The sequence below is a fragment of the Phascolarctos cinereus genome, unplaced genomic scaffold (genome assembly GCF_003287225.1).
Source record: "Phascolarctos cinereus isolate Bilbo 61053 unplaced genomic scaffold, phaCin_HiC Scaffold_726;HRSCAF=1367, whole genome shotgun sequence".
Lineage (NCBI taxonomy): Eukaryota > Metazoa > Chordata > Mammalia > Diprotodontia > Phascolarctidae > Phascolarctos > Phascolarctos cinereus.
Genome location: NW_027556098.1, coordinates 72,656,091 through 72,676,968, shown reverse-complemented (window position 1 = coordinate 72,676,968; position 20,878 = coordinate 72,656,091).

Below are 20,878 nucleotides of genomic sequence, written 5' to 3'. Positions count from 1 at the left end.
TAACTTGAAGGAGAAACTTGGACTTATGCCCAGTTCTTGGCATTGAGAAAAAGTTCCACATTAGATATTGTTATCATTTATGAGTGGAAATGACATTAAGCAGAGGAATTAACATCTGCAACATTTCCATTTGACTTGCAGCTGAAACATTCCATATGTGTTGTCTCCTCCACTGGAATATGAGGTCCTTGAAAGCAGTCTTATCCCCAGCACTCAACACAGTACTTTTTTTTTTTACTTAATAGTATTTTATTTTTTTCCAATTACATGTAAAGATAGTTTTCAACATTCATTTTTATAAGATTTTGAGTTCCAATTTTTTTCTCCCTCCCTCCCTTCCCCCCTCTCCAAGACAGTGAGCAATCTGATATAGGTTATACATGTACAATCATGTCAAAAATATTTCCACAATAGCCACTTTGCAGAAGAAAAATCAGAACCAAAGGGAAAAACCACAAGAAACAAAAAAAGTGAATGTCATGCTTGACCTGCATTCAGACTCTGTAGTTCTTTCTCTGGATTTGGATAGCATTTTCCATTATGAGTCTTTTGGTATTGTCTTATATCACTGTATTGCTGAGAAGAGCAAAGTCTATTATAGTTGATCATCATACAATATTGCTGTTACTGTGTACAATGGTCTCCTGGTTCTGCTCATTTCACTCAGCATCAGTTCATGTAAGTCTTTCCAGGGTTTTTCTGAAATCTGCCTGCTCATCATTTCTTATAGCACAATAGTATCCCATTCCATTCATATACCACAACTTGTTCAGCCATTCCCCAATTGATGGACATCCTCTCAATTTCCAATTCTCTGCCACCACAAAAAGAGCCGTTATACATATTTCTGTACATGTGGGTCCTTTTCCCTTTTGTATGATATCTTTGGGATACAGACCTAGTAGTGTATTGTTGGAACAAAGGATATGCACAGTTTTATAGCCTTTCGGGCTCCATGTTGGGCTTCCAAACTGCTCTCCAGAATGGGTGGATCAGTTCACAACTCCTCCAACAATGCATTAGTCAACACAGTATTGTTGCACTTTTGCTGTTGTTTAGTCACTTTTCAGCTATGTCTGACTCTTTGTGACCCTTTGACATTTTCTGGGCAAAGATTCTGAAGTTGTTTGCCATTTCCTTCTCTAGCTCATTTTACCGATGAGGAAACTGAGGCAAATAGGGTTAAGTGACTTGCCTAGTGCCACACAACTAGTAAGTGTCTGAAGCAAGATTTGAGTTCAGGTCTTCCTGACTCGAGGGTCAGTGCTCTATCTGCTACACCACCTAACTTTGTACATAGGAAGTGCTTAATAAATGCTTCATTCATCTTTCATGCTACGTAGGAAACAGGTCACATGGACCAGACTCAATTCAATAAACATTTATAAGGCACCTCCTGCCAGGCACTGTACTAAGTGCTGGGGATTTTTCAGTCATTTCAATTGTGTTCAATTCCTTGTGACCTCATTTAGGGTTTTCTTAGCAAAGATACTAGTGTGGTTTGCATTTTCCTTCCCCAGCTCATTTTACAGATGAGGAAACTGAGGCAAACAGGGTTAAGTGACTTGCCCAGGGTCACACAGCTAATAAGTGTCTGAGGCCAAATTTGAACTCAGGAAGATGAGTCTTCCTCACTCCTGGACTGGCACTATATCCACTTTACTCCTTTGCTGCCCCTAAGCACTGGAAATATAAATATAAAGAAAGACAGTCTCTGCCCTCAGAGAACTTGGTTGGTTGGTTGCTGTCCTTCATTCTCAAAGAGGACCAAAAGAATGTTGCCATGTTTGAGTCAAGTTACAGTGTGTCCAACTGTGGCTGATCAGACCAATATGAGCTTGGAATGCTCTACCACATGTTGGGCACAAATAGTCTATATGAACTTTGGGGTGGAGATGTCTTCATATTTGTGCATCTCACATGTCTTTTGAGGTGCTGCGATTCTCCTTTACTTATAGAGCACAGCCCTTTAATTGATATGGGCACACCATGCTGAGTGGTTCTTTGCCAGCATCTCCCATGTCATGCAATCAATTCCAAAGTTCTTTAGAGAGACCTTGAGAGTATCTTTGTATCACTTTTTCTAACCACTGTATGAGTATCTTCCCTGTGTGTTCTCCACAAAATAGTCTTTTAGGCATGTGTACATTTGCTGTTTGAGTCATGTGGCCAGCTCATCTGAGTTGCGCTCTCTACAGCAGAGTTTGAATTCTTGGCAGTTTAGCTCAAGAAAGGACCTCAGTGTCCAGTACCTTATCTTACCAGATGATCTTCAGAATCTTCCTAAGGCAATTCAAATGGAAGCAATTCAGTTTCCTGGCATGGCACTGGTATACTTTCCAGGTTTTACAGGCAAGCAACGAGGTCAGCACAATGGCTCTGTAGACCTTCAATGTGGTGGGCAGTCTAATACTTCTTCTCTCCCACATTCTTCCTTAAAGGATTTACAATATAATGAAGGAAGACAATACACAAAAGGAAACTGTAAAGCAAGGGATGGGTCACCAGTGAATACTCAGCTCAGGGGTGTGATGTTCAAACCAAGCAGAGCTGCTATTGAAAAGTGGATAGTTCTCTGAAAAAATTCTGAAAGTTCAGAGCTCTCTGTAAAGGAAGGTTTTTGAGGATTTTAGTGTTCCATCATCCAGCCCACCAATCAGAGAGGAGAGGTCATTGAGGAAGTGATAAAGGTGTTGATTATCTAAAACTGAGTTGATCAGCATAATGATGAGATTTCAGGTATTCAGCTTATTTTGGTTGTGGCATGTTGCTTCCTGGAGTCTAAATGAAGAACAGCTGCTGATACAAAGTGGAGAGTTAGCTGGAATTTTGTAGGTTATATATAAGACTTGATTTGAGGAGTAAAACATAAACACACTACATGAACAATGTAAAGATTTAAATTTTAATCCCCTTCCTCATACAGTGACCTGATTTGGCCACTAGTCCAAATAATTTTGGTGAACAGCAATATACCTAAAGTGAGAAGACTGGGACTTTGCCCCTAGGTGCTAACATCTGAGTGGGAGAGACATATTCTTCCTTTCCATGCTTCTGTGTATCTTCCTAGAAACTGTATCCCTGGTCTTCCACTGGGCTTTACTATTCAGTGAGGTCTCACATGGCCCTGAGCCACCATTCCCAGGGTCCTTTCACCACTGTGCCATTTTAGACCCTTTTTTCTTAACCACAAGTTCTAGAATCCCTGGGGCACTGGCCACCTACTGTCCTAATGAAATGATACCCACAGTTAGACTTCTCTTTTGCTACTTCCTAATTACACACTCATCAGACTCTCCTCTGTGCTGTATCTGCCTTCACTTTTTACCCAGGTAAAATAATTTAATTTCATCACTTTGGTGATAAGTTTTCTTTTTTGTAATGGTTTTTTGAGGTTGTTATTCTGAACTTAATTATCATCATCAAACATGAGTATTTTTACCTACAGGGAAAACTTTTAACAGGGAATTATATATGAAATCACAAATCTCCATTATGTACAGCTTATTTTTAAAAGTAGATGATAAATTTAGCATGTTAATTCCAAAGCTGTCCTCATTTTGTGTTTTCCTCTCTGAACCTCATTCTATTATCTTCTGTAAATTTAAAAATCCTTCACTGATTCACTTTTATTTCTTTTGGAGGAGGAGTAGGGGGCATCACTAGTACCTCTTTTGCTTATCAATTCTCCATCCACTGAACTTTTTAATCTCCTAAAATAAATAAGCATTATCAAGTACAACAAATCTATACACTAGTCATATATGAAAATTTTTGTCTCATTTTGCACTTCTGGTCCATCATATCTTTTGTCAAGAGGTGGGAAGGATGCTTCATCAGTCCTTTGAAATTGTGTTGCTCATTGCATTGACCAAAGTTTTTAAGTCCTTCAAAATTGTTCAGTTTTACAATGTTGGTATTATAGTGTAAATTGTTTTCCTGGTCCTGCTCACTTCATTCTGTATTAGTTAATACACACCCCTCCCCCAGATTTCTCTAAATTTATTCCTTGTTTTTCTTTTCTGATAAACAATAATGTTTCATTATGTGCATATTTCATAATTTCTACACAATCCCCAATTTATAGGCACTCCTTCCATTTCCTATTCTTTATTATAATAAAAATACTGCTATGAAAAATTTTATGTATATAGATTCTTTCCCTCTTTCTTTTATCTCCTTGGGATTTAGTAGAGATATTACTAGGTCACAGTTTACATACAATTAAGTGGTTTGTACTGCAGTAGTGGTAGTACTCCCAAATTGATTTCCAAAGTGGCTAGACTAAACCAGAGACCTACCAGTAGAGGATTCAAGTGTTTTCCTCCCATGATATCTCCAACAATTGTCATTGTCCTTGATTTTTGACTATGAAAACAGATGGATATGAAGTAGAACCTCGAAGTTATTTTAATTTTAAATTTTACTAACTTGCTTTTTCAAGCATTTTTTCATATTGTTGTTAACTTGATGTTTTTCTTTGGGAAATTCCCTGTTCATATACTTTGACCACCTAACTACTGGAGAAAGAATAGTTCCTCTTCTTATGTACTTTAATCAGTTCTCTAAATATCTTAGGCAGCAGAGATTTATCTGAGAAACTTGCTGCAAACTTCCCCCCCCCAAGTAAACAGTTTTCTTAATAATGTTAGTATCATTGATACTTTAAAGCCAAAGCATTTCAACATTATAATTAAAATCATTCATTTTATTTCTTGTGATCCTCTTTATCCTTTCCTTTTTTGGTCAAAAACTCTTCTATTTATAGCTGAAAAATGTATCATATTTTCTGTTCCTTTGATTTGTTTATGATATGACCTTTTATGTCCATGTCATGTGTCATTTGGAGCTCACTGGGGTATATGGTATAAAATGCTGGTCTAACATCAATTTATTCCAGGCTGATTTCCAGTTTCTTCATTAGCTGTTATGAAATAATGATGTCTTACTTCAGTAGCTGGGATCACTGAGTAAATTAAAACCTGGAGGAAGCAGTATGTTCACAGGTAGTGGAACCCAGCTGCCTTGGAGCACGGCAAAGCTCTCAAAATGCATCGAATTAAAAGAAAATACAGAATCAGCTTATAGATTCCTATATGTGGTCTGAGCCTGGAAAAAATCTGACAGAACATTGTGGAAACCTTGAATATAGATAAGCCAGAGAAAGTAGGAAAAGATATTGGATTGTGAATTCTATGAAACATTTAAAGAATAATTAATTCCAATAAAATATAAACTAAATGTAAAAATAGACAAAGAAGGGGTTCGACCAATTTCCTTTTATGACACAAATATGGTGCTGAAACCTAAACCAGGAATGGTGAAAATAGAGAAAGAAAACTATAGACCAATTTCCATAATGAATATTAATGCAAAAAATTTTAAATAAAATATTAGCAAGGAGATCACAGCAATATATCACATTCATTTGAAGCATAAAAAATTACATTCCAGCCCATCATTGTAACTCTATGTGAATATTTGGGTGTTTAAAATGTGTTTCTTATAAGCAAGACTCTTGTTTGGATTCTGATTTCTAATCCACACTTTAACCCTTTGACATTTTATGAGTTAGCCTATCTTATTTACGGTCAAGATCATTATTGCTAATTATGTGTTTCTTAATTATACATTTCCCTAAAACTATACCCTCTTCTGTTCTCTTTTTCCCCCTTTACAAAAAAAAATGTGGCAAAAGAGTGAGAAATCTCTGTTACACTAGTGATCAGTAATGGAAGCAATCTATTTCCAATTCCACTGCCCCTCCTTTTTTCCACTTTCCCAGACGTTAATCATTAATTTTTATATCAAGAAAGAAAAACAAAAGTGAAAATAGTATGCTTTGAGCTGCATTCATACTCCATAGTTCTTTCTCTGGATGTAATTAGCATTTTCCATCACGAGTATTTTGGAATTATCTTGGATCATTGTATGCTGAGAAGAGCTAAGTCTATCATAGATGATCATCATATAGTGTTGCTCTACTGTGCATAATGTTCTCCTGGTTCTGCTCACTTAAAAGTCCTCCATTCTATTGAGGCTCTACTAATTTTACCCATTAGAATTATACTTTGTCTTATGGGAAGATATTATTGGTTATATGTCTTCATCTTTTTCCTCTAATTTCTACCGTGTTTTAGAACTTTGTCCCAAGGATAGACTCCATGTCTTTTTGGACTTCAGGATAGGGTAAATAGGCTCTGTTTGTCTCTGGCCCAAATTTCCTGGTTTTTGTTTTGTTTTGTTTTTTCTTGTCTTCCATATCCCCTTCTGTTTCTATAGGTCAGAGATTTGGAAGGTTTCAGTGTCCCCAGCCAGGCTTTGTTGTATTTTGGCTGATTTGGAGAATTTCCAGTCTGAAAACTCCTTGGGTCTCATGGTCCTCCTGGGAAACCCTTTGCCAGGGCTTCTCTCCCATCTGGGCCTTCCCCAGTCAGAATGCTTCTGTGCATTTCCATCCACCTTAAGGTGTCCCAGTCAGGGACATTTCAATCTTCCAATTCTATTCACCTAACTTTGTGCCAGCTCCCCTCACCTACGCCACCCTTCCACTGCCTCTAATACCTATCTATCTTTTTGTGTAGTTCTTGAATGGATAAGGAGTTTATTATCGTTTCTCTTTGGACATCTTGATCATTATTCAATATAGTACCATTTTAAATCATGGCTGTTGTATAAGTGGGAGAACTAGACTTACATATGATCTTTCATGGCACCATTTTAACAGGAAGTTTCTAAGATTTTCAAAATTATAATCTACCTCTGATTTGTGGGTTTTTTCTCACTTTTGAAAGTGTATATAAGGGTGAAATATTGATAAATGCCACTGATTGGCACGTAACTAGACCTACCTGAAGACAGTACTAAAGAGGATTGGGTCACTCTTTGCTAACAGATACTGGGAGGAAGAGTTTAATATTTACTTTTCTTGCAACAGTGCTCAGGACTGCTGCTGATATCCTTGTTGTTGCTAATATAAGTGACAAGTCACAAGGAGACACTGTGGAATTATAGAATCTTCTGTGATACTGATGCTAATGATGTTGGCATATTTCTCCTTGCCCTGACTTGGTAGGAGAAGTCAAAGAAAGGTAATTGACAAAAAGGCGTAGAAAGCACAAGTCAGTAGTCAGGAGTGGTCTGTATACAATGAGATTTGACATTTACCGCAATGATTCACAGTTCTCTGCATAATATAGATTTTTTTTTGCTGTCATATTAGTTCTGAGGTACAATATCAATAATTTCATAGAGATGAAAAGGTTTAGTTGAAAAGCTAAATAGTATATAAGTCCTCAAAAATGAAATGCAATTTCAATTACTTTGATTTAGGACTGATGAATCAGATTTAGAATTAAGTAGGTTTTACTTTTTAAAAGTAGGTTATATTAAAACTGCAGCTATCTAAAGACCAGCCTTCTAGAACACCCAGGTTCTACAATAGCTCCGAAACTCAATGTATCCCTTACCCCTTACTGATAGTTCCCCCTCCAAAAAGGACAAATGCTGAAGAAGCAGCCTCAGATTGCAAATCGCCAAATGGATATAGCCAAGAAGAGAAAAGAGGCCCTGAAAGATAGTACCCAAAATACTAGGAGTGGCCAGTTTCCTAAGCAAAAGAAACAAAGTGCTCTGATTGCCTAGTGATGTTTATAAATGGCCACCAGCCACCTTTTTCATGGAAAAGCTGAAAAAATGTAATGGAGGTGACAGAAAAGAGACAAAAAAGAAGAAAACTAGAGAGATATGGGAAAAGATCAGGGGGGTATCAAGGACAGTGTTACTATCATTGCAGGTAAGAATAAAGACCCCAGCAAGGAGCTGACATTCTGACAGTGGAAAAGTGAAATCCAGTGACAAGTAGGTTGAAGATAAAAGTCTACAACCTTCCTGTCCAAGGACTATCAGCAGCCTTCACATCAATACTGGAGCCTTTAAAAGCATAAAAACATCTCTACTGTGTTACATCTGTGGGTAGGTTCAAGCAAATAACTCAGCAGAGTCCCACCAGCTTATACCCTGTCAAAAGCACACAGGTCAACCACCTCTAGCACTTTACAAAATCAGAAATACTCGCTGTATGGAAAAGTGGGTAGTTCATAGAATACTGGGCATGGAACCTGGAAGACCTGGGTTCAAATCCCACCTCTGGCATGAGCATTTAAGCAGGCAATTTAACGTCCTCAAATTCCAGTTTCCTCATCTGTAAAAGATATATATATAGTGTTGCGGGCAGTTAAGTGGCACAGTGGATAGACCGCAGGGTCTGGAGTCAGGAAGACTAATCTTCCCAGGTTCAAATCTAGCATCAGACATTTTGCTATGTAAGTCACTTAACCCTCTTTGCTTCAGTTTCCTGATCTATAAAATGAGCTGGAGAAGGAAATGGCAAACCACTCCAGTATCTTTGTCAAGAAAACCTCAAATGGGGTCACGAAGACTTGGACACAACCAAAATGATTCAACAACAACAACAACAACCACCAGTATTGTGAGAATCAAATGAGAGGATGTAGGTAACAAAGCTTCACAAGCCTGAAAGCACTCTCTATATAAATGCTATATCAAAAGCCAAACCATAGCACACGAGAATAGAAGATATAACCTGCATGGGAAGCATATGCAAGCAACACAGAAGAGCTAGGAGGTATCAATCCATCCTATGCTAACCTTGAAGTGAAAATGAACTAAACACTCTTACAGTGGAGTGGTCAGCATTATATACTTCCTTCCTTGATATAAAGGCATAGGCATGAGCATCACATTTCATTTGTGTATAGTAAGTTTATTTTTTTAAATATTCTCAACGGTGAACATTTATCGAATACTCACAAAGCCACTTTTTACTCAGCAAACAAGCTGAAAATATAAAATTTTAGCTTTAAAACATTTACAAAAATTTAAATTAAAAAAATTAACCACTGATTAAAAATTAAACCACTTTAAAAACAGAAACTTTGAAAAGGATTCTTTTTTATCCAGCCTTGGCCTTTTTGCTAAACTACAGCCCAAGCTTTTCAACCTCATCTTCCTAACTAAGAAAACATTTTTCAAACTGTACCTTGTTCCCCTCTTCTCATATATTACCATAATGAGCCTGGCAAGAGCTTAATGACTGGTGACTAGACATACATTTATGAACTGTTAAATTTTGCTTCTTTCTTTGCCCATCCTATGCCACACAGAGAACCAGAGCATTATACAGTACTATAAAACAAAGTAGCCAGAGGGGATAAAATACATCTAGTTGATTTTTCCCTAATCTGGCCATAAATTGCTGGAATCCTGGCATTGAGGAACACAGTTCACATACCATAAGCTGTTTTGTCATTCTCCAGTTGATGGGCATCTACTTTGCTTCTTTGCTCCCATAAAACATATTGCTATAAATATTTTAACAAGTATGGAGCCTTTCTTTTTTTGACAATGACCTCCTTAGAGTATATGACTCAGTGGAATCTCTGGGTCAAAGGGTTTAGTTATTCAATCATTTTAATTGCATAATTCCAGATTGCTTTACAGAATGGTTATAGTAATGTATAATCCCATGAACAATTTATTAGTGTGTCTGTATTTCAATAGCCCTTCCAAATTTGACTGTTTTCATCTTTTCTAATCTTTGTCAATTGGAAACTCAGAGTTTTGTTCATCTGTTTGCTTTCTTCAGTTTTTGTCTTTCTCTTACCAGTAGTAACTTAAACATTATTTCATATGGTTGTTAGTAATTCAGAATTCTTATTTTGAAAATCATTTGTTAATATTCTTTGACTATTTCTTTATTGCAGAATAGCTTTTGGCCTTATTTATTTTTTTCTGTGTGTATGAATATATGTATATACACACATACACACATGCGTGTGTGTGTGTGTGTGTATTTACTCACAAACTATCAAGGCTTTATAGATGTTTATTAAACAGATTTTTTTTTCCTGAGTAACTACTTCATTTTTTGTTTTAGATGAATTAATTTTATGCCTTTTGCTTTCTTTTTACACTAACTCAGCTTTCCCTATTATTGGATGATTCCCTTTAGATTACTCTTTGTACCCCTTTGGATTACTCAGTGGATGCCTATATAATAAGTATCCACTGAGGACATTTTGGGTGTCTTTTGTGCTGCAGGGACACTTGGTAAGGCTTACATAAAGCTCAAGTCTAGGAAAAGGAGGGAATAGAAAAATACTCAACAAGCAACATAGAACTGATATGGGATAGCCGTTTATTTCTGCTGATCAAAAGAAATTCTGAACACAAAAAGATTCACATCTTAGCTCCAGCCTGTCCAAACAGAGATCTCCAGGTCCCTGTCTTCTGGCTTTTTAATCACTACATCACAATGTCTCTTGCAGTCACTAAGGAGGACCTTTGGTTTCATTATTATTTAAATATTATTGTTGTTGTTGTTGTTATCAATTTAAGCATTATTATTATTTTAATGTAATTTCTGGATGAAACTTTGCTTAGTCAAATATGAAATAGAGCTTGGAGAAAATTCTGTTCTGATGTCATTCCTGAAGATTATTTTATGAATATGAAGAATTTGCAAGTTTTGAAATAAGCCACACACTGAAAATATTCTTGCACTAATTCATGACATGTTAAAGTATATTCCCCTCCATATTCCATAAGCAAACTTGATACACATTAAGTATAAGAGTGATTGTGATATGACAAAGCTCTGTCAACAAGAAGGAAATTTTACACATGATTAACAAGTCAAAGGGCACAAATAGCAATAATGAAGATTTGGGGAAGGATGAGAAAATCAATTAGCAGAAAGCTACTTGTATGACTGGGCAAATTATTTCACTTCTCTAGTCTTCAGTTTTCTCATCTGTATAATGGATGTCAGCATTCTTTAAAACTACACTCAAGTGTAAGAGAGGTGACCCTGAATCCCACTTAATGTTAACTAGCATTTATCTTTAGATCTTTATCAAGTGAAAACATCTCTTTGACTGAGTTACAACTCAATCAAATAAGAGATAAATACCAGGTGTAAAGAAGTCCTTCATAAATCCTTTAATAAATTTCAGAGGACTGAGTAGGCTCTGGCCAAATCAGATGATAAGTGTGTTGGGATTGGTTTAAAGACTTAGACTTGCCCTTCTGCCACAAGGTTCATCAGAGAAGAGATTTGAACCAGAAAAGCAATCAAGCTCAGGAATTTGAGGAGGCAGACACCTTATGCTTATAACAGAGGGAGAATAGAGATGAGCCCAGAGAGGGTAATGTATTCCCCCACTCTTGCTACTGACAATGTCATCAGAGAGATTGGATCAGTAGCAGAGCATGAGGAAGGAAAAAACTAGTTACACTGAGGAAAGACAACTCCTGGGAGCAAGAAGTCTTCAGAACAGAAACAAGTACATTGATAGTCTCCACAAAGGCACCAACCCTCACAACCCAGTAGAGAGATGAGGCCTCCACAAAGGTAGAGCGCTCCCAATAATCAAAGGCTATGGGTTTACCCTTCGGCAGCATGAGCTCACTAAGTTTGAGCCCACTTTCCTCAGACTTTATATATGTCGAAGAAGAATACACCAAAGATTTTATAGAATGTTTGGAACTGCTTTTGCTATGCCATATCACTAACTATCTCCTTTCCAATGGCTAATTAGCTATTAAATCTGGTTAGCTAATTGATAATCACACTAGATAAGGGCTTATGAAACAGAACCATGTGGAGAGAAGTAGTCATTGCATTCTGGGAATCCACTCTACCACAGGTAGTGGGAGATGAGGAATAAGCTCAAAGGGGATGTTACATAAAGAATATAGTTTACAGTTTTGTGTAAGGTCAAAGATTTGTTTGTCTATTTGAATGTTTCCATATGATTACAGGAAATTGTCAGCCAGACCAAACCGGCCTCTAATCTGTGGATGGCTGAAGCTAAATGGAGCAGGCTAGAGATAGGACATTCTGTAATCAAATAGAAGTTTAATTTCAAAGTGCTGAAAACAACTTGCAAGCAAGGAAGGGATCTAGACCCATGTGCTGGGGCCTTGCCTCTAGCAGAGGGTGGGGGAGGCACCTGAGGCATTGTGAGGAGATCTCAATACTTATATCAATGTTTGTACAATGAACTGTAACCATGAAAATGAGAGGTAGCAGCAACAATTTTGATTTGTAGGAGGGCTTCACAACCAGAATTTCTCCTAACTCAGAGAACACCTGGTGCTGGTCAAAGCAATGCAATAATTATGTGGTTTTGCCAGAGGGAGAGATCATCCAGAGAGTGAGCACAAAGGATTGTTGTTATGCCAAACTCAGGGCACAGCCTGCTTGCTGGGCCTTAGCTCTGGAAAACTGTATGTCTCCTAACACCTTAACAAAATAAATTAAAAGAAGTTGGGCAGAATGTTTTCTAAGGTTACTTCCAGTTCTCTGATTTCTTTAATTTAGAAGCTCTGTGTTTGCTTCTAAGTAAATTTATAGGCTGGGGGTAAAAGAGAAGCACAGAAAAAAGAAAAAAAGTATTGCTGTCTGCAGAAAACCAAGCAATGAGCATTGACAGGGTGAGATACTCTCCTTGTTTTTTTTTTTTCCCTCCTCTTTCTAATCTTACTTAATCACATAGTTCCCTGTGGCGTCTGAAGTGAGAACAACTAGAAATCAGCTCCTAGTCCAATACCTCTTAATGCATTTTATGAAAAACCTTGCAAAAAAAGACAACTTAAAATTTCTGTACCTTGACAAGGAAATAAAGATTACTTCATATTCTTTTCCCAAGATGTTCTATTTCTATTTGACACCCAAAAATGTGTGAAGGAATAATAACAAACTCCCTTATTTTCATAGTAACATTGGAGCAGTTGTTTACAGCTTAATAACAAATTACCACATGCTCAGTAAAGAACTGTGACAGCTTCCCACCTACCTCACTAAGAGAGGAAAAGAAGAAGTTTTATTCATCAGAATCTGCCATGATTTTAAGTTGTGGAAATAATTGTTCAACTGTAATGACCACAACATTTTTCTTTGCTGATAGTTTCTGCAGCTGGAATATATCATAGTCTCATTGTAGCTGTGGCTAAACAGCATTCTAAATACAAGATCAAATGAAAAATTCAGCCAACAACTGGCTCTTCAGCCAAAATGTCACCTGCCAAAATTGGTCTTGTAGACTTTTCCCCTGAATTGACTGCTTTTGTTTCATTCCCTGTAGGGAAAGATTCTATCCAAATTTAGTGTCTAGCACATCTAAACTCTGTTTAGTAACAACTTGAATGCAAGGAAATGCCAAAAGCAAAACTAAGACAGCTAAAATTAGTTGAATGATTAACTGATTTGCAAAGCAATCTCAAATGTTAATTTTGTGTATCCCTGAGTCTGTGTAGCAGCTTTTTGTTTTGTTTTGCTTTGCTTTTTTTCTTAAGAGAGGGGTTGATTTTTGGCTATGATATGCACATAGCTGTGTGCATATTCTCTCCCCACTAAAATGTGAGTTCCTTGAGGGTAGAGCCAGTTTGTAGCTGACTTTATATTCCCAGTGGTTGGTACAGGGCCTGGCATGTAGTAAGCACATAAAACATGTATTGATTGTTCTTGACTCCTCAGGATTGGCATAGGGGACTTACTATTAGGAAATCTCCTCCACTAAAGCAAATAGGCAACTACTCTTCAAGTTATAGACTTGAAGTTGTCTAGGACACTGAGACATTAGGAGGCTTTCCAAAAGGTCACAGAGCCAGAAGTCAAACTTGAACCCATGAGTGCCTGGCTCCAAGGTGGACTCTTTATCCACTGCCATTTTGCTTCTTCCAAATACTAATGACAAGAACCCAAAGTAAACCTTCTGGCCTAACTAACCAGAACTAAAAGCAAATATTTCCCCCCAAATGTGCTCTATGACCCAGTTTGAATGAGAATATACACTACAGATTTTCTAAAATGATTGAACTCACACTTGAGCTAATTTCAATCCAAGGCTGAAGTTCAGACTCATAAAGTGAGTGTAGTCATGCTGGAAGGAGATGTCGATAATCACTCAGAGATATGGTCATTGCTCCTTTCCCTGAGGTCTCCTTTGGGAAGCGGCATCACAGTGGAAAAGCTTATGGCCAGAAGCTGTTGTGACCTATTCTTCCAGAGGATCACAAGAGAACCAGGGGAAAGTCAGTTGTTTCAGGAAAGTGACACAGTATCTAGAATTTTCAAAAAGGAATAATACCTCTCTAGGTCACTGTCAAAAGACAGTCCCTTTAAAGATAATCAGGGGGTGGGGAAGGAAATAGAGTGGAGGGAAATACAGTTAGTAATCATAACTGTGACTATGAATGAGATGAATTCACCCATAAAACAGAAGCAGATAGCAGAGTGGATTAAAAACCAGAAGCCTACAATATGTTGTTTACAAGAAACACACTTGAAGCAGAAAGATACATACAGAATGAAGGTAAGTAGCTGAAGAAGAATCAATTATGCTTCAGCTGAAGTTAAAAAAAAAAGCAGGAGTAACAATTATAATCTCAGACAAAGCAAAAGCAAAAATAGATCTAATGAAAACAGATAAGCAAGGAAACTACATCTTGCTAAATGGTGCCATAGACAATGAAGTAATATCAATTCTAAATATATAGGTACCAAATGGTAAAGCATCAAAATTCTTAAAGAAGAAGTCAAATGAGTTACTGGAGGAAATAGGAGTAAAACTATACTAGCAAGGGACCTCAATTTTCCTCTCTCAGAACAGATAAATCTAACCAAAAACCAAACAAGAAGGAAGTTAAGGAGATGAGTAGAATTTAGAAAAGTTAGCTATGATAGACCTCTGGAGAAAATTGAAAGGGAATAGAAATGAATATACCTTTTCCTCAGCAGTACATGACAGCAAAACAAAAATTAACTATGTATAAAGGCATAAAAGCCCCACAATCAAATGCAGAAAAGTAGAAATATCAAACACGTCCTTTTTAGGCCATGATGCAATAAAAATTACATTTAATAAAGGGCTGTGAAAATAGATTAAAAATTAATTGGAAACTAAATAACTTAATCCTAAAGGCTGAATAAAGAACAAAACGTAGAAACAATTAATAATTTCATTAAAGAGAATGACAACAATGAGACAATATACCAAAATTTATTGGATACAGCCAAAGCAGTACTTCAGGAAAATTTTATATCTTTAAATGTTTATAACAATAAAATAGAGAAAGAGCAAATCAATGAATTGGGCTTGCAACTAAAAACAAACTAGAAAAAGAACAAATTAAAACCCCCAATTAAACACAAAATTGGAAATTCTGAAAATCAAAGGCAAGATTAACAAAATTGAAAGTAAGAAAACCATTGAACTAATAAATAAATCTAGCAGCTGGTTTTATGGGGGGGAACAATAAAATAGATAAACCATTAGTTGATCTGTTTTTTAAAAAGAAAGATGAAAACCAAATTATCAGCAACAAAAATGAAAAGAGTAACGGCACTAGTAATGAAGAGGAAATTAAAGCAATTTATTAGGAGTTATTTTTCTCAATTGTACGCCAATGAATCTGACAAGTGCTTTACATATACAAACTTATCTGAATAGATTTACTCTCTCAGTCCTGCTTTTTTCTCCCCCCCAAAACTGGCTTACATCAAACTTATGTGTGGACTATAATTATGCTTTTATAATCTAAGACCCAATGCACCTTGGTGGAGATACACTCATTGGTGGACATCAATGACCTGTACTTGTGTGAGGAATGGAGTGAGTTACAGAGAAGAAAGAAGAGATATTCAGTCTCAACTTCTTTGGGGTCTCATGAGTTTCTTTTCACTCTGCAGTCACTTCAAGCACTTCTGGCATCTAACTTCAAGAGAGAAAATGGATGATGCCAACTCTTCATTATATTGCTAAAAAGAAAATAAGGCTCTGGGAAGAACCGAACATGATATGAGCTGGCAATTTCCATTATGTCCTTATCCCCAACTTGCTGCACTAAAGACTTCAAGGAATTTCCTCTTGGATGAGATCTACAACTTTCTTAGTTGAGCTGAGTTGTATCATTTCCAATAGGAGAGCTCCTCCATGTATTATCTGGTACATATTTTTTGCATGCTTTTTTCTCATTTCTTATTTGCTCTTGCCTTGGAGAAATAGATTTCTTTGCTCCTTGCTATGCGTGGTCTTTGCAGAACTGGTGTTTGGTGGAAAGAGAGCCAGGTCTTAGATAGAAAACTTGGATTTTCCTTTCCCCATTAATAAAAAAAAAAGAAGAATCAGCAGAGGTTTGGCTTGAAACTGAAACGCATATTCCTCAAACTAATAATATTTAACAAAGTAGATAGATATAATTCTAGTCCGGTATCCCCTCTCTCTGAGGAGAGCAGAGTAGCCAAGCTTTTGGCCCCAACTTCTTGCTTCCTCTCCTGGCAGGAAATGAAGTCTCCCTTAGAGAAAGGTAAGGGGTTGGGGCAGCTAGCTGGCATAGTGGATAGAGCACCAGCCCTGGAGTCAGGAGGACATGAGTTCAAATTCAGTCTCAGACCAGACACTTGACATTTACTAGCTGTGTGACCCCAGGCAAGTAAGTTAACCACAACTGCCTTGCAAAAAAAAAAGCAAAAAACATGTATGACCAGAAAAGCAAGTGGGTCAATTGCATTGAGACTGGTAGCTAACAGATTGTATATCATATTGATATACAATAAATACTAAAAGACCTAGTACAAAGGCTCCAGAGCATTGCAGGTTATCAATGGAGGAGTAATATAAATGATATGCACATGAATTACATAGGATGAAAAAGTACAGATGGGTCATGATTACCTCTGATAGAGAGATAAGAACAAGGCCCATAAAAGTATTAAAGTACCTATATGCTTATTTCCTTTGAAAGAAATCTCATTCAATGGGCATAAATTATATTGAGAGGTGGCGTGTATTCCCATAGGTACACTTCCTAAGTATAAATGATGTAGGAGAAAAAAAGAAAATAAACATTTTAAAAATAGCTCAACTCTTTCAAATAAAGCTTGAGCTTATAAGATTTCATCATCAAGGTCTTTATCTTCCAATAGTCTCCCCATAAAAAGAGAATCAAAGTAAACATAAGTCATTAAACAGTATATGTTTTATCTCAGTCTTAACTTCATTCCACTAGGAAATCTTAAATAATGATTTTTGCATCTACAGAATGGAGAGATAAAGAAGGCTTTGTTTTCATTTAGGTGAATGACTATACTACAAAGCTTCTATTTTATGTGGATAATGAGAGCTAAAGAAATTCAACAAAGTAGTATTAATTGTGAGATCAATTGATAATATGCCTGATTAATTAAAAAGTAATCAAGACCTTGTTTGGTTATACAAATGTTCCAGTCATCTCTGGTTTCCCCTCCTTTACTGTGTTCCATCTATGATGAATTGGAAATTAGCTGATGCACTCTAACCCGTTCAATTAATAAGAAATATCTTAAGTACTTATTCACATGGAGTCACCTTAGTTCAAGTACTAATTATCTCACTCCTGGACTATTGCATTAGCCTCCTAATTGGCCTCCCCACCTCAGGTAGCTCCTTTCTCCAATCCATCCCCTACACAGCTATCAAAGTGATTTTCCTAAAGTGAAGATCTGATCATGTCACTCCAATACTCAGTAGACCTAAATGGTTCTTTATTGTCCCTAAGATCAAGCATAACCTCCCACTTGGCTTTTAAAGCACTTTACTACTTGTTTTATCTTACCTTTTCAATTTTATTTTATATTACTTCCCTTCCTGTGTTTAATAGTCCAGCTCAAACTCACCTTTTTATTCTTCATCTCATACAGTGCTCCATCTCTCATCTATATGACTTTGAACTTGTCTGGACCCTATCCCTGAACTACAGTCCAAATTCATCTCTACATTCTAGAATCCTGCGTTTCCTTCAAAACTCTGCTCATGCTATACATTAAACATGAAGCCTTCCCTGACCTCTCAAGCTGTTAAAGTCCCCTCCAATTTACTTTGCATGTGTTAATGCATACATATGCATATATAATGCATATATAATATATATTAGATAAGCTTATATAATGCATATATATAGTCTCCCCTAATAGCATAACTTCATAACATAACAATAACAATAGGTTCTAGGGGTAGGTATTATTTCATTTTTGTCTTTCTTTTGCCAACATCTACCATAGTGCCTAGCTTATTAGGTATTCAGCATATGCTTATTAATTGATTATTATGAATAAGATATTGGGGGGCAGATAACAAGACAGAGAACCTTCATTCATTCAGCAAACATTGTGGCAGATGGTTGGAGTAATCTAAGACTGAAGCCTGGTAGGGTTCAATAAATAATATGATATGGTAACTAGGAGCAGAAGAGAAAAGGACATTGTAAAGTTGAACTGGTTCACCAAGGGGTCAAGATGGGCAAAAGAGGCAGGAGAGGCTACTGCAAGGGAGAAGGTCTGAGAGAAGGTTAAGGAGTTGAGGCATGAAAGGTTACCGTGTGCACAAAGTATATGGTTTGTAGGGTAAGTAAAGGAAAATGGACTGGTGGAAAGGCAATAGATTATGATTAGATAACAGGATTTCAGAATTCTGAAACATGGAGGTGGTATATTTGTGGGTGATAGGCAAGAGCAAGGTCATGAGTTCTTTGTGTGTGGAGGAGTGGGTCATGAGAAATGAGTAGGTTGAGGACCTAAATGATTAGGTTCTTTAAGGGAGAGTCAATATGGATGTAGAAGGCCCTTGGGATGAAGACAGGGGTTGAGGAGAGAAAAATCATGAGCCAGTTACTGAGCTCATTCTAGAAGGAAGAGGAGTGACCTAGAGGTCTATAGACAATAGCTACTAGGTTGTTGATTTGGTAGTAGATAAGAATAGTGTAAACTTCAAAGGAAGAGAGGTTATTGAGTAATGGAGGCAGAGGGGAGAAACTGGAAGACGCAAAGGAAAAAGGAATATTCAAACTTTCCCCCCTCAATCAGTGAGCAAAGGAAAATGAAGTAAAGGTATACCAGTATTGGAAAGTATAACCAGTGCTGGAAAGCCAGGGAGGAGCCACAGGGATTGTGTCTCCAGTCCCTAGTATAGTGCCTGACACATAGAGGATGCTTAATAAATGATTGTAGGTCAATTGACAGAGCTAAAGTGGAGAGAGCAGAAAAAAGATAACAATGAGTGGCAGAATGCAGGGGCTGCAGAAAACAGTATCAGTGGGAACAGTGACAAGGTACAATGACACAACTCTCTTTTGACCTAGGTTAGTACTATAAGTTGCAGTTTGTGCAGGTCTTTGGGGAAAAGCTGTGCAATGAGGAGAATAGCATTTTTATTTCCATTCAGATGCAAATCTTATGTTTCTATTAACCTGTAAATAAAACTGATCATATTTTGAGCCTTATGAGTCCATGGTGTCTGTCGTGTTAGGCATACTCTTGGAGAATGCCAGCTATTCACATTCCATCATTGGAGCAAGGAATGAGAAATGAGAGATTCCCATAAAGTATCCATGCTCTCTGTCAGAAGAGCCTCTGACAAGAAGGCTATGTGGGATGATATGAACATGCCCTTTGGGCTCAACCAGCCATAACCATCATTCAAGCTGCACATACAGTATATTCTGTTTAGAATGATCATGTGTAGTAACTATGCATGGAGGGAGGGGATTCTTTCCCTGGAACACATACATTTATGCTCAAAAGAGCTCCACTCCCTCCACACACTTGCTAATTCTTAAAGGGCTCTGAAACTTCCAGGTCTCACTAGTTGGAATGCATTCAACTTAAATCATTCCTCTCAGACTCATTGAGTTAGCTAATCAAAGGGACCATTCTCACAAAGAGAAGTTAAAGAAAAACAAATTAAGGCTACAACTACATGAAATGAAAGGAAAGAGAAATTATGTCATCTAGTACAGCTTTCCCCCAGACACCTATACAGACTTACAGTACTTGCCTGGTGAGGGAAAGATTTGAAGATGAGTCACTATACACCATCAGAGCTTCCACCAGTAGTGCAGTCTACAGCCCCTGTATCCAGTCACTTGACTTTTACTCTGCTTTTCTGCTCTCTGTAATTCAGCACTTTCCAGACAGTTTATCAATTACATTACAAGAAAGATCATTCAAAGAGGAGTTTTCTTTTAATTAACAGTCAATTGATAGCCCCTCTTTAGTCACTACCTAAAGGTTTGGCCCCTTCCACTATTAGTTGTGCTTCCTTTCTTATTTGTAGAAGGTGGCATTTTCCTTTTTTCCTTGCTCAGCCTGATAGACCAGAAGAATGGCTTCCTGTTGCTTTTTATACTTCATACAAGAAGTGCAATTTTTTGCCTGATATTTTCCTTACCTAGTCCCATTCAATGATACACACACAAAAAAAATCCCTAGTGACTTGGTCTAATTTCAATTTCTATCTTTTGTGGTTTTCACTTTGCTTTTCAGGTCTCTGCACTGACCTGGATTTATCCAAAATTTTTACACTTCTAATTTTTGCTGCATATTAGTAAAGAATCATTTTTAAAATCTTGCTCTTGAATGATCCTGAATACCTTGGATAATGCCAATACCTTGTCTTTCACTTTGAGTAGGCCAATTCATCCAGTCAACCAATTCTGCCTACTTTGAGACTAACAAATACAGAATAAGGAAAAATGATGAATTCTAGTCTAGGGTGGTGCTGGCATTTTCTGTTCCTCTTCAAAATTGCTCTTCGTGACTAACTGCCTCTACTCCCTTCTCTGATTCAGCCATCTTTTAGCAGGCATATTTTCCCTCTCTGCCTAAGACCTTACAAACACAAAATTCCATTTCCAGGTGAGCTCTAGGGAACACAGAGATCTCTGCTCATTACCTGGAATAGAAAGATGATGAAAGTGGAGTTCTATCTCCACTTTCCATACTAGCCTAAGAATTATTGTAGATTAGAGCCATGGGACC